The 11,869-nt window shown below is 37.8% G+C and overlaps 1 protein-coding gene and 1 long non-coding RNA gene across 17 annotated transcripts in view; one reads left to right on the top strand and one right to left on the bottom strand.

Annotated features, from left to right (window-relative positions):
* Lingo2 (leucine rich repeat and Ig domain containing 2) overlaps window positions 1-11,869 on the bottom strand; it is a 1,160,577-nt gene that overhangs the window by 24,919 nt on the left and 1,123,789 nt on the right. The gene's annotated exons all lie outside the window — the stretch shown is intronic.
* LOC115030875 overlaps window positions 2,452-11,869 on the top strand; it is a 31,680-nt gene continuing 22,262 nt past the window's right edge. The window contains exons 1-2 of the long non-coding RNA XR_003836457.1: window positions 2,452-2,490; window positions 11,002-11,154. This is a non-coding gene — a long non-coding RNA (uncharacterized LOC115030875). The remainder of the gene's footprint in view (window positions 2,491-11,001; window positions 11,155-11,869) is intronic.

Consider the following 11,869-nt stretch of genomic DNA (forward strand, 5'->3'; position numbering starts at 1 on the left):
GAGCAGAAGCTGTGTTCCACTCACCAGCAGTCTCAAAATCCTGTGGCGGGGGTCCTGGGTAGCTGGCGGGTGTCAGCCGACCCTGGGTTCTAGCTACCCTGGTGCTCGAGGAAACATTTTTAACCTACTCCACATCTGACAGAGGGCTAATCTCTAGTAACTATAAAACACTCAAGAAACAAGCCAAGCCAACATAAATATCAAGAAACCTAGTAACCTGATTAAAAATGGGGTATAAACAGAATTTTCAAGAAGGGAATCTCAAATGGCTGAGAAATAATTAAAGAGTTGTTCAACATCCTTAGCCATTACAAAAATGCAAATGAAAACAACTGTGAGAGTTCATCTTACATCTGCCAGAATTGCTAAGATCAAAAACACAAGTGACACCTCATGCTGATGAGGATTTGGAGCAAGGAGACCACTCCTCCATTGCTTGTGGGATTGCAAATCCATATAACCACTTTGGAAATTAACATGGCATTTTCTCAGAAAATTGGGAATCAGTCTACCACAAGGCCTAGTATATACCCAAGTGAGGAAACCCACAACTTGAGACTGCCTGCAGGGCTGAGAAACAAAGTCTGGATGGCCCAGAGACCTAGGATAGAGCCAAGTTCTACTAGAAAAAAAAATCAATGTGGTGATTCCAATGATATTCTGTTACACTCGTAGACTGGAGCCTAGCAAAATTATCATCAGATAGGCTTCTTGAAGCAACTAATGGAAGCATATGTAGAGACCTACATGTAGATAAACATTGGGCAATGCTTCTAGAATCCAGTGGAAGAGAGGGGAGAAGAAGATTGTAAGAGCCAGAGGAGTCAAGTACAACACAAGAAAACAGCCAGGAGAATCCACTAACCAGGGTTCATAGGAGCTCACAAAGACTGAATCAACAATCAGAAAGCCTGTATGGGTCTGACCTAGGTCCTCTGCATATATGTTATGGTCGTGTAGCTTGGTATTCTTGTGGGATTCCTAACAGTGGAAGTGGGGGATATCTCTGACTCTTTTGGCTGCTTTTTCTCCTGTGGAGTTCCTAATTCATCATAAATATGAGTCTCATTTTATTATAACTTGATATACAATGCATGGTTTATATCTCTGAGAGGTCAGGAGGTATGGATCTGGGGTAGAGGAAGAGACTGGGAGGAGAGGAGGGAGAGTGTACTACAGTTGGGATGTAGTATATGAGAGAAGAATAAAGAAAAAGAAAGAAAGAAAAAGAAAGATCTAAACATGAAACCTAAGTCATTTGAAACTGCTAGAAGAAAATATAAATGATACTCAACATTAGGTACATATGGGAAAGGACTTCCTAAAGAGGACTCCATTTTCCCTGGAAATAAGGACAACAGTTGACAAGTGGATCTGATAAAATTAAAAAGCTGTGCACTGCTAAATAAACTGAGAGTTGCATGAAAGAGAAGTCCATGAATATGAAATCTTTGTCAGTTATACAGGTAACAGAGGATTAATATCCAGAATATATAACAAACTCAAAAGACAAAGAGTCACACAATCCAAATGATCAACTCACCCACAGATAAATGTAGCTTTATCCCTTTAAATAAACTTCTATTTTCAATAAATAAACACCATTACAGAAAAACATCAAAGTGCAGGGTTCAAGGGATTGTAGGCTTCTTATACCCGCTTGATACAGCTACAGTACAAATTTGATACTCATGACTCAGGGAATATTGTGGAAGAGAGACTAGAAAGAGGATCATTGCATCTACTGTGAAGTTTATGTCTTCTACAATGGCAATGAAGTTTCACCCATGATACAGCAACAATATGGCTGCCTAAACAAGATCTGAAGAAATACAAAATGATAACATGGAAGGGAGAATCTTACAGAGCTCCATCCCCAGACAAAGAGCTACAGACAACCAAGAAATGCTGAGAGAGGGAGAATAAGTCTTTCCCAGTAATGAGCTCCTAATTGGTTATTCAGTACCAAACGATAATCTCTGAAATCTGGTATTGGTAGTGTGATTGTGTGTGTGTGCACGTGCATGCCTGTATGTATGTATGAATGTATATATGTATGTATGTATGTATGTATATATGTATATAATCATGAATATATGAAAAAAGTGGACATTGTTCCTGTCTAAAGGAAATACAGGAACAAAGAGTATAGTAGAGACTGAGGAAAAGGCCATCCAGAGATTGCCTTAGGAATCCATCCCAGATGCAGACAACAAACACAGACACTATTGTGGATGCCAAGAAGTGCTTGCTGACGGGAGCCTGATACAGCTGTCTCCTGAGAGGCTCTTCCAGATTCTGACCAATGCAGATGCTGATCCTCACAGCCAACCATCGGACTGAGCACAGGGACCCCAGTGGATGATTTAGGGCAAGGACTGAAGGAGCTGAAGGGGCCTTATCTGGCATCAACGGGAGGAGAGGCCCTTGGTCCTGTGAAGGTTTGATGCCCCAATATAGAGGAATGCTAGGGCGGTGAGGTAGGAGTGGGTAAGTGGATGGGGGCCTCATAGAAGCAGGGTGAGGGGGGATGGGATAGGGAGTTTGCAGATGGGAAACCTGGAAAGAGGATAACATTTGAAACATAAATAAATAAAATATCCAATTTAAAGAAAAGAGGGTAGGGTAGAGGGAATATAGAAAGGACATTATATAGTTATAGTTCAATTAAAAAACAATTCTAAGGACAAAAGCTGTATTCCTTTAGATTATTAAGTGAAACCTTTGACCACTAATATTTGGAAACACAGGGAATAGGCAGTAATTAAATGTCAGTCACAGCATTTTTAATTAAAAAATTAACACTGTTTTCATCACTAGAGTGAAACCTTTCTTACACAAAGAGCCATAAAGGAAAAAAAAATAACTTCAACTTAATTGGTGAATTCAAAGCCAATTTATTTTAGGAAATTCTGATATTATGCTTGACACTAGGATATTCTTGCTGCAAGGGTCAACCATGGAAATTTAACTAGACTAAGTGAACTTACCAAGCCTTCTGCTATGAACACACTCCAAGTTTTTCATTCTGTTGCCAGAGAAGTTATTAGAAATCTAGACTTCTGATTTGCATTGAGAGACGACCAGAGAACCTGGTGGTGTGTTTTCCTTAAATGTATTTAGCATTGAGGTCTTTGCAGAAAACATGACTTAAGAATTTATTGCCGAGGGGTAAGAGAAATTCTGTAATTCCCATTTTTTTAGTTACTGAAAAATGATTAAAGGCAAGAAGTCATTACTGTGATTATCATTTTATTCAGTGTGCCAGTTTAATAATGTACTATTTAAAATATGTACCATCTAATAAGCTCATGCTATGTAGAATGTATTTAATTATTTGGGGAGTCAGTTCCTGCTGAAGTTATGGTGGGCTGGTAAAAGATTAATCCTGGGCAGTGGAAAGGGCGTAAGAACATTCTATTTCATATGCTCCTTTAGAATTTTCATGATTTAATTATAATACTACTTCTCCCATAGTCAAATTTCACCTTCATTTATAGCAACATATTTACAAAACTTGTGTAAAATTAACCATTGCCCCTTCCAAAATTGATACAAGAAAGATTTAGTAGACATAACAATTGGACTATTCTCTTTTGCATTAAGCCAGTCCACATACACTATGGCAATGTTTTATATGTTGGCTATAGCTCTCTGTAAAACTTTATAATGCAGCTAAATTGTAAGATATATAGAAATCAAGCTGGGAACTTTCTTTCTAATGCCTAGCTCATATCCCAGGTGATACTAGCTTGCTGGGAGAGAAAGACATCAATGGCTTTATTTAGCTGTGCATCCTATGGTGTCAACCTGCCAGGCAAAATGTGTTCACCTGTGGAATAGTGATATGATGGGGACAGGGTATTGGATATGAGGATAGCTTCAAAGTATCAAATCTATTCCTGGTCTATAAATCTAATCAAAACCCCATGCCCAGGGAACTTGTATTTCCTAGGGGGTGGGAAACTAATGATTACTGTTCAGCTAAGTTGATGTATCATTCAATTGCCTTCTAAGTATGTACACATATATCGAAAGACAAATACTACTCTAATTCTTAATCAGAGAATCCTTTCTTCATAGTGAACAGTGATCAATGTCAAGACTTATGGCTGTCCAGGTGCTTTCAGCAAGTGATGTCAGTAATGAACAAGACATCAATACTACTTCTCTGTATAACATCTCTTTTTTGATAACTTTTGGTTGAAAGTTGATTTTACATGATATTAGAATGGCTACTCCAGCTTGTTTCTTCAGACCATTTGCTTGGAAAGTTGTTTTTCAACCTTGTATTCTGAGGTAGTGTCTGCCTTTGTCACTGAGGTGCATTTCCTTTATGCAGCAAAATGATGGGTCCTGTTTATGTAGCCAGTCTGTTAGTCTATGTCTTTTCTGGGGAACTGAGTCCATTGATGTTAAGAGATATTAAGGAAAAGTGATTGATGCTTCCTGTTATTTTTGTTGTTAGAGGTAGACTCATGTTTGTGTAACTATTTTCTTTTGGGTTTGTTGAAAGATTACTTTCTTGCTTTTTTTAGGGTGTAGTTTCTCTCCTAGTGTTGGTGTTTCCCGTCTATTATCCTTTGTGGGGGTGGATTTTTGGAAAGACATTGTGCAAATTTGTTTTTGTTATGGAATATCTTGGTTTTTCTGTAGATGGTAATTGAGAGTTTTGCTGGGTATAATAGTCTGGGCTGGCACTAGTGTTCTCTTAGGATCTGTATAACATCTGTTGAGGATCTTCTAGCTTTCATAGTTTCTGGTGAGAAGTCTAGTGTAGTTCTGATAGGTCTGCCTTTATATGTTACTTGAAAAATTTCCCTTACTGCTTTTAATATTCTTTCTTTGTTTAATGCATTTGGTGTTTTAATTATTATGTGACAGGAAGACTGGTCCAGCCTATTTGGAGTTTCTGTAGGTTTCTTGTATGTTCTTTAGGTTAGGGACATTTTCTTCTATAATTTTGCTGAAGATATTTACTGACATTTTAAGTTTGGAATCTTCACTCTCTTCTATACTTATTATCCTTAGGTTTGGTCTTCTCATTTTGTCCTGGATTTCCTGGATGCTTTTGGGTTAGGAGATTTTTGCTTTTTGCATTTTCTTTGATTGTTATGTCAATGTTTTCTATGATATCTTCTGCACCTGAGATTCTATCTTCTATCTCTTGTATTCTGTGGTTGATACTTGCATCTATGACTCCTTATCTCTTTTATAGGTTTTCTAACTCCAGGGTTGTCTCATTTTGTGATGTATTTATTTTTTCTATTTCCAGTTTTAGATCTTGGATGGTTTTGTTCATTTCCTTTGCCTGTTTTATTATGTTTTCCTGTAATTCTTTAAGGGATTTTTGTGTTTCCTCTTTAAGGGCTTCTAGCTGTTTACCTTTGTTCTCCTGTATTTCTTTAAAGGAGTTATTTATGACCTTTTTAAAAGTCCTCTATCACCATCATGAGAAGTGATTTTAGATCCGAATCTTGCTTTTCCAGTGTGATGGTGTATACAGGACTTGTTATGTTGGGAGAATTGGGTTCTGGTGATGTCAAGTAACCTGGTTTCTGTTGCTTATATTCTTACCCTTGCCTCCCACCATCTGATTATCTCTAGTGTTACCTGCCCTTGATATATCTGATTGGGGCCTGTACTTCCTGTGATCCTCGTTGATTCAGAACTCAGAGCAGCTCTCTCTGTGATCCTGTGATTCTGGGATCCTGTGATCCTGAGATCCTGGATGTGTCTGAGCTCCTGGGAGTCTAGCTCCCTCTGGAACCCTGAGATCCTGGTTTGACCAAGCTCCTAGGATCCTGGGATCCTGAGATCCTAGGATCCTATAGTCCTGGGCATGTTAGAGTGCCTGGCAGTGGAGCTTCTTCTGGGTGTTATGGTACTGGCTGCAGATTTAGTGGCCAAGGTCTGCTCAGGGCTTCTCTGATCCTATGATCCTGGGCATGTTAGAGCACTTGGGAGTGAATCTTCCTCTGGGTGTTGTGGGAATGGCTGCAGAGTTCTCTCACATGTCTGCTCAGGGCACTGGCCCAGACTGGGAGGAACCAATGCCACTGGTCGGGCAGAGTTCCTGGGTGCCTGGATCCCGCTGGTCCTAGTTACTTCCAGTATTGGGGCAGATGTTGTGTCCTCCTCTCCACTGATCCTATGATCCTGGAATGTTATATTCTTAGCATGCCACACACATTGCAAAATCACAAACTTAAAGCACCTGCAGTTTTCTGTACTAGCCATCATCAATTGGTTAGTCATGAATAGGGGAAGGCCTTATAAAACACTATACCTTTCTCCTGAATTATTTACTGATAAATTATCTTTAGGTATATATCTATGTGTTTTTTCATCAGTCTCCAAAGCTTTATTCCAAACTCATCATTACACAGTTGTCCCTGTTTCAACTCTTCACACACACACCCCCACCCCCCATAAATACACAAATATAAAAAAGAAGTCAATAGGGAGGGGGATTGAAGTAGTGAAAGGTGTAATTGACAGAAGTAGGAGAGAAAAAGATGGGAGTGAGAATAACTATATACATCATGAATGATCAAATTTAGTTAACATTGTTGTGAGAAAAAATTAACAACAAATCTATTGTAATGTTGAGAATTTAAAATTAGGTTTAAGATACTGGCATACTTCATTTTACAATAGTTACTGAAAAGCTGGAAGCAAGGTCCAGCTTTATCAAATACGAGATACATCAAAATACATCAAAATAGAGACTGTCATATGATTCCCTAGTGACCATCTACCTCTGACACTTTAAGCTGCACAGTTATTGATGTTGCAAAATATCTTCATAAGAACTAAACAAGAAGAGGAAACCCATAGGGTCTGCTTTTAATACAGTGAAATAAAAATACACAATGAAGAAGTCAGGGAGGAGACATTCATCCCCTTCCCCCTCTCCTCTAAGCATTCTAGCATGGGGCAAACATCTGCTTGAGGGTAGGAGGGAAAATGCAGTACAATTTACCCTGGGAATCAAGAACCAGATCTGCCACAGGGAAAACTAAGGCCCAGTGTGTACCTATCTTCAAGAATGATAGGATTTTGAATGAATCGAGATCTTACTCAAGTAGATTATAAACGGTTCTTAAACCCAGAGGATACAAAAACCCAAGGACTTTCTTACCAGTCAAGTGTAACTTATCCAAGTGTATATCAAGATGTGTGATATCTGAACTGTCAAAGGTAAAAGAACGAAGATTCTCAGGATTCAAGAGAAAAGACAGAGAGAAAATTGTCCCCGTTAGGTTGGCATTCTGCTTCTCTACAGTGCTGTTACAGGCCAGAGTTGTCAGTGCTGAATGGAAAACAGCTGTCAACTGAAAGCTGACATTCTTTAGAAATGAAGGTGAATTAGAAATGTCCCTAGACACAATCACCAGATAAAGCCTACAAGAGACGCCATAGGAAGTTTTCTAACTAGAAGGAGACATTCATGAAAAGTTATAAAGCCCACAGTTAAGCTACACAAAAAAACTTTAGAATATCTAATTGTGTAAGACACGTGCATGAACTATTCCTATCAGTAAAATAATTTAAAAATAGCCACAGTGATGCTTTGAGAGTCAATGTCGGGAATGTCAAATGTGATATCAAAAATTTTAAATGAAGAGAGTAATGTATTGAGGTGTTGAGGTTTTTACTGGCTTTGAAGTTTTTTCTCTTGTTGTTATCATTTCACAATAGCTTTTAATAAAAAAAAGATGTTTCACAAGCCTCACAGCAATCACAAAGCAAACATTTAGAAAAATAAAAGAAAAATAAGTAAAAAACCAAAAGACACTATTAGTATAATGATTTGGCCACATAATAATATTACAAGGAAGGGAGAAGGATTAAATAAATAGAAAATCAGAGAAAAGTCTAGCTAAGTTGCACAGCAGACCATGTCTATCAAACCTATAGAATATTCCATTCAACTTCTGCACAATACACTTTTTAAATGTTAGGCCACAAAATAAGCCTCAGTACACTCAAAAGAGTGAAATTATATTGAAGGTCTTTTCCAAATAAAAGTAGAAATCAATAGCAAAAAAAATGGGGAAGGATTGAAGGAGCTGAAGGGGACTATAACACCACAGGAAGAACAATATCAACTCATCAGACCCCCACCCCCAGAGCTCCCAGGGACTAAACCACCGACTAAAGAGTACACATGGAGGTTCATGGCTCCATGTAGCAGAGGATGGCCTTATCTGGCATCAGTGGGAGGGCAGGCCCTTGGTCCTGTGGAGGGCGGTTTTCCCAACATAGGAGGATGCTAGAGGAGTAAGGTGGGAGTGAGTGGGTGGATGGGCAAGCATCCTCTTAGAGGCAAAGGGGAGGAGGATTAGATGGGGGCTTTACAGAGGGAAGACTGGGAAGGAGGACAACATTTAAAATGTAAATAAATAAAATAACCAATTAATAAAAAGCGATAAAAAACAAGAAAAACATAGGAAGTTCTGTAAATACATGAAATTAAAAGCTTCATTTTGAACGACAAATGCATTAAGAAACAAATTAACATGAACTTATGCATACCTGCATTTTCAAAATTCAGCCAAAGCAATATTGAGGAAAGTTCACACTAATAAATAAACCTCAGGAGGGAATATCTCTTGATGCTGAGCTGTAAATGGAGCAACACATACTGCTCCCATTGAGTAGCCAGGTTCATTTCATATCACCTGCACAGTGGCTAAATCTAGTTCTCAGGCAACCTAACACATAGGCACTGAGCACACATGGGGCACTTACATACATGCAAGGAAAGTATTTACAAGCATAAAAATTAAAAATCTTAAACAAATCCTCAAGTAATGAGGCTGAATCTGAAAGAGTGGTCAAAATTATAATGAAGGAAAAGTCCAAGACCAGAAATAATAGAAACTAAAGAACAATCTAAAGGAGAAATGAGCCAAAGAACTGGTTCTTTCTTTGGAGACAAACATACAAAATAAATGAATCTCTACTGAGACCAAGGAATAAACAAGACTGAAGTAAACAAAATCAGTGACTAGAAGGGAAAGGACATAAATGATTCTACCAAAGTCCTGTGATTATTATGTACAATTAGATGCTAACACATTTAACAAAGGAGAAAAAATTTCCAGACATACACCTCATCAAGACTGATACATGCAGGACAAAACTCTGACTAGTAAGTATGATGATTCAATCAGAAATAAAACATGTCCCACCAAAACAATCCCAAACTGTCAAATGCTATTAAACATTTTGGGGAAGAATAATAATTGTCCTTAAATTATTTGACAAAACAGAAGAGTAGTTTTTTCAAGCACATTCTATAAGGTAATCATCGTCCTGATACCCAAGCCAGATGAAGACACAATAATAATTAAAAACTACTGTTTCAGCTGGGCGTGGTGGCGCACGCCTTTAATCCCAGCACTCGGGAGGCAGAGGCAGGCGGATTTATGAGTTTGAGGCCAGCCTGGTTTACAAAGTGAGTTCCAGGACAGCCAGGGCTATACAGAGAAACCCTGTCTCAAAAAACCAAAAAAAAAAAAAAAAAAAAAACCCAAAAAACAAACAAACAAAAAAACCCCACAAAAAAACAACAAAAAACCCCAAAAACCTACTGTTTCTTCAACACAAATGCTAAAGTCCTCCACAAATGCAAGCATTCTACGTACAATAGCAAACTAAGGTATTCTTTACTGTAACCAAGTAGGATTTCTCTCAGGAAAGCAAAGATGATTTTTATATATGGAAACAATGTTAGGAGAATAAAAGGTAAAGCCATAGAATTAACTTAATAAAAGGAGAACTTAGTTAATAAGATACCACTTCTCTTCAGGATTAAAATTATGAATAAATCTAGTATAGAAGCATATACCTTAAAATAATAATTCAACAGCTAGCATCACTATGTGGAGAATGCATCCATACTGCTATGCTACTTCTGCATGATTTACCATAGCCAAGAAATAGAAACAACCGGTGTCCATCAAGTTATGGATAAAGAAGTTTGTTGACCCAGGAAAGATGAAATCTTGCAGGATGAAAAGTGGGATTTGGGAAGCACTGGGGATGGATTTGATCAAAATAGATTATATGAAATTCTTAAAGAAGAAAGGCTCTTCTAAAATAGAAAGAAGTATTTCCTTAAGTGTTTCTCATAGAGTGATGACCAAGAATTTTATATTTGATAGATAGATATATGCAGGTAAATTCTATGTGTTCTATAGCCTGAGATCCATTTAGAACACTAGGAACTCCTATAATATTAAAAAATGAATCAAGGTTCTTTCCCAGGAATTAACTGATGTTGTGTAGAGTGCCTATACCAGAATTGTCTATAAATCTTGTTCTAAAACAAAATTTGTATTTCTATTAAATATGAGATACTTAAATGCCAGTGCCTCAGATAACCTCAAATTTGGCAGATCATAAGAATAATATTTTTTGAGGGAAGATAACTGGATAGATGGGGAAGAATGTGAAAACTTGCCTTTCATTACTTATTTTATTGCATTTGAATTTTTAAAATATTTTTTTATTATGTATTTTCCTCAATTACACTTCCAATGCTATCCCAAAAGTCCCCCATACCCTCCCACCCACTCCCCTACCCACTCACTCCCACTTTTTGGCCCTGGCGTTCCCCTGTACTGGGGCATATAAAGTTTGCATGTCCATCTCTTTCCAGTGATGGCCGATTAGGCCATCTTTTGATACATATGCAGCTTTAAATAGTGTGTAATTTAAGAGTTTCAAATATTGAAGTTAAAATACATACATATTGTACACAATTATTATATATTAATGATAGGAAAAAGGGTCACACCTGTGGGTTCCACAGCATGCTCAATCAAAACCCAATATATATAATCGGAAAAGTCAGAGTCCATTTGCTATATTCTCAGAATCGTCATATAGCTGTCTCAGTAGTGATGTGCAGGAATGTGTGCAGACTCCTCTAGTTATTAGAAAGGTTGCTTTTTTGTGGCCTGAATTTTTCTCTTCATTGGGCAACAGAACACAGGAGATATTTTTATATATTAAATGTATAATGGATGGAAGACATCATCATGGATTGTACCTCCTTGGAACTCATTACATTTTGGAATCATTGACACTGTGAAGTGGGGCATGTTGGTCTAACCTGACCTTGTCACGGAGTAACTCTGGGTAAGTCTATTAATATTTCTGTTCCTTGGCCTTCTTATCTTTCAAGTGGGAATATTAATAACTGTCTTGGTCAAATTGAACAAAATCTGAAACCATTTCAAAAGCACCAAGTTAATGTAAAAGGTAATTAAATCTGGCTTTGACAGATTGATTGTACATTTATGACATTTTAATGACATTTTAGATTTCATTAGGACAGAAGTCTCTTAGAAACATATATCCCAATTGCTATGTAAGTAACTTTAAAACTAGACTAAACTGAGGACTAAGAATGTCTTTTTTTCTCCTGATAAGAAACAGTAGAGAATGTTAATTGCCTGTCTTTAAGTTCATTTAAGTTGTTCATTCAAGTGTGCCAGGGAGGAGTTGACTTAAGTTAGTCTACCATGCCCTTGCTGGAGAACCACAACTTTGAGTTGTTAGCTGGTTACAGGCTGTAGAATTGCTGTATATGAACCTGCATCAATGTAGCAATGAAAAGACACAACTCAAGTACAGAGATTTTTCTTTCTCAGACCAAGCTTGCAGGTGAGGCAGAGGTCTGTGACTAAGACAGAGTGACACAGAGAGTGCTGCTTACCTTCCCACAGTGGATGAGACTCATCCTTGCATCAAAGTTGCCTTGGCAAGGAGCATGGTTGTTTTCAGAACAGAGTCTCTCTCTCTCTCTCTCTCTCTCTCTCTCTCTCTCTCTCTCTCTCTCTCTCTCTCTCTC

Source organism: Mus caroli, chromosome 4 (genome assembly GCF_900094665.2).
Source record: "Mus caroli chromosome 4, CAROLI_EIJ_v1.1, whole genome shotgun sequence".
NCBI lineage: Eukaryota > Metazoa > Chordata > Mammalia > Rodentia > Muridae > Mus > Mus caroli.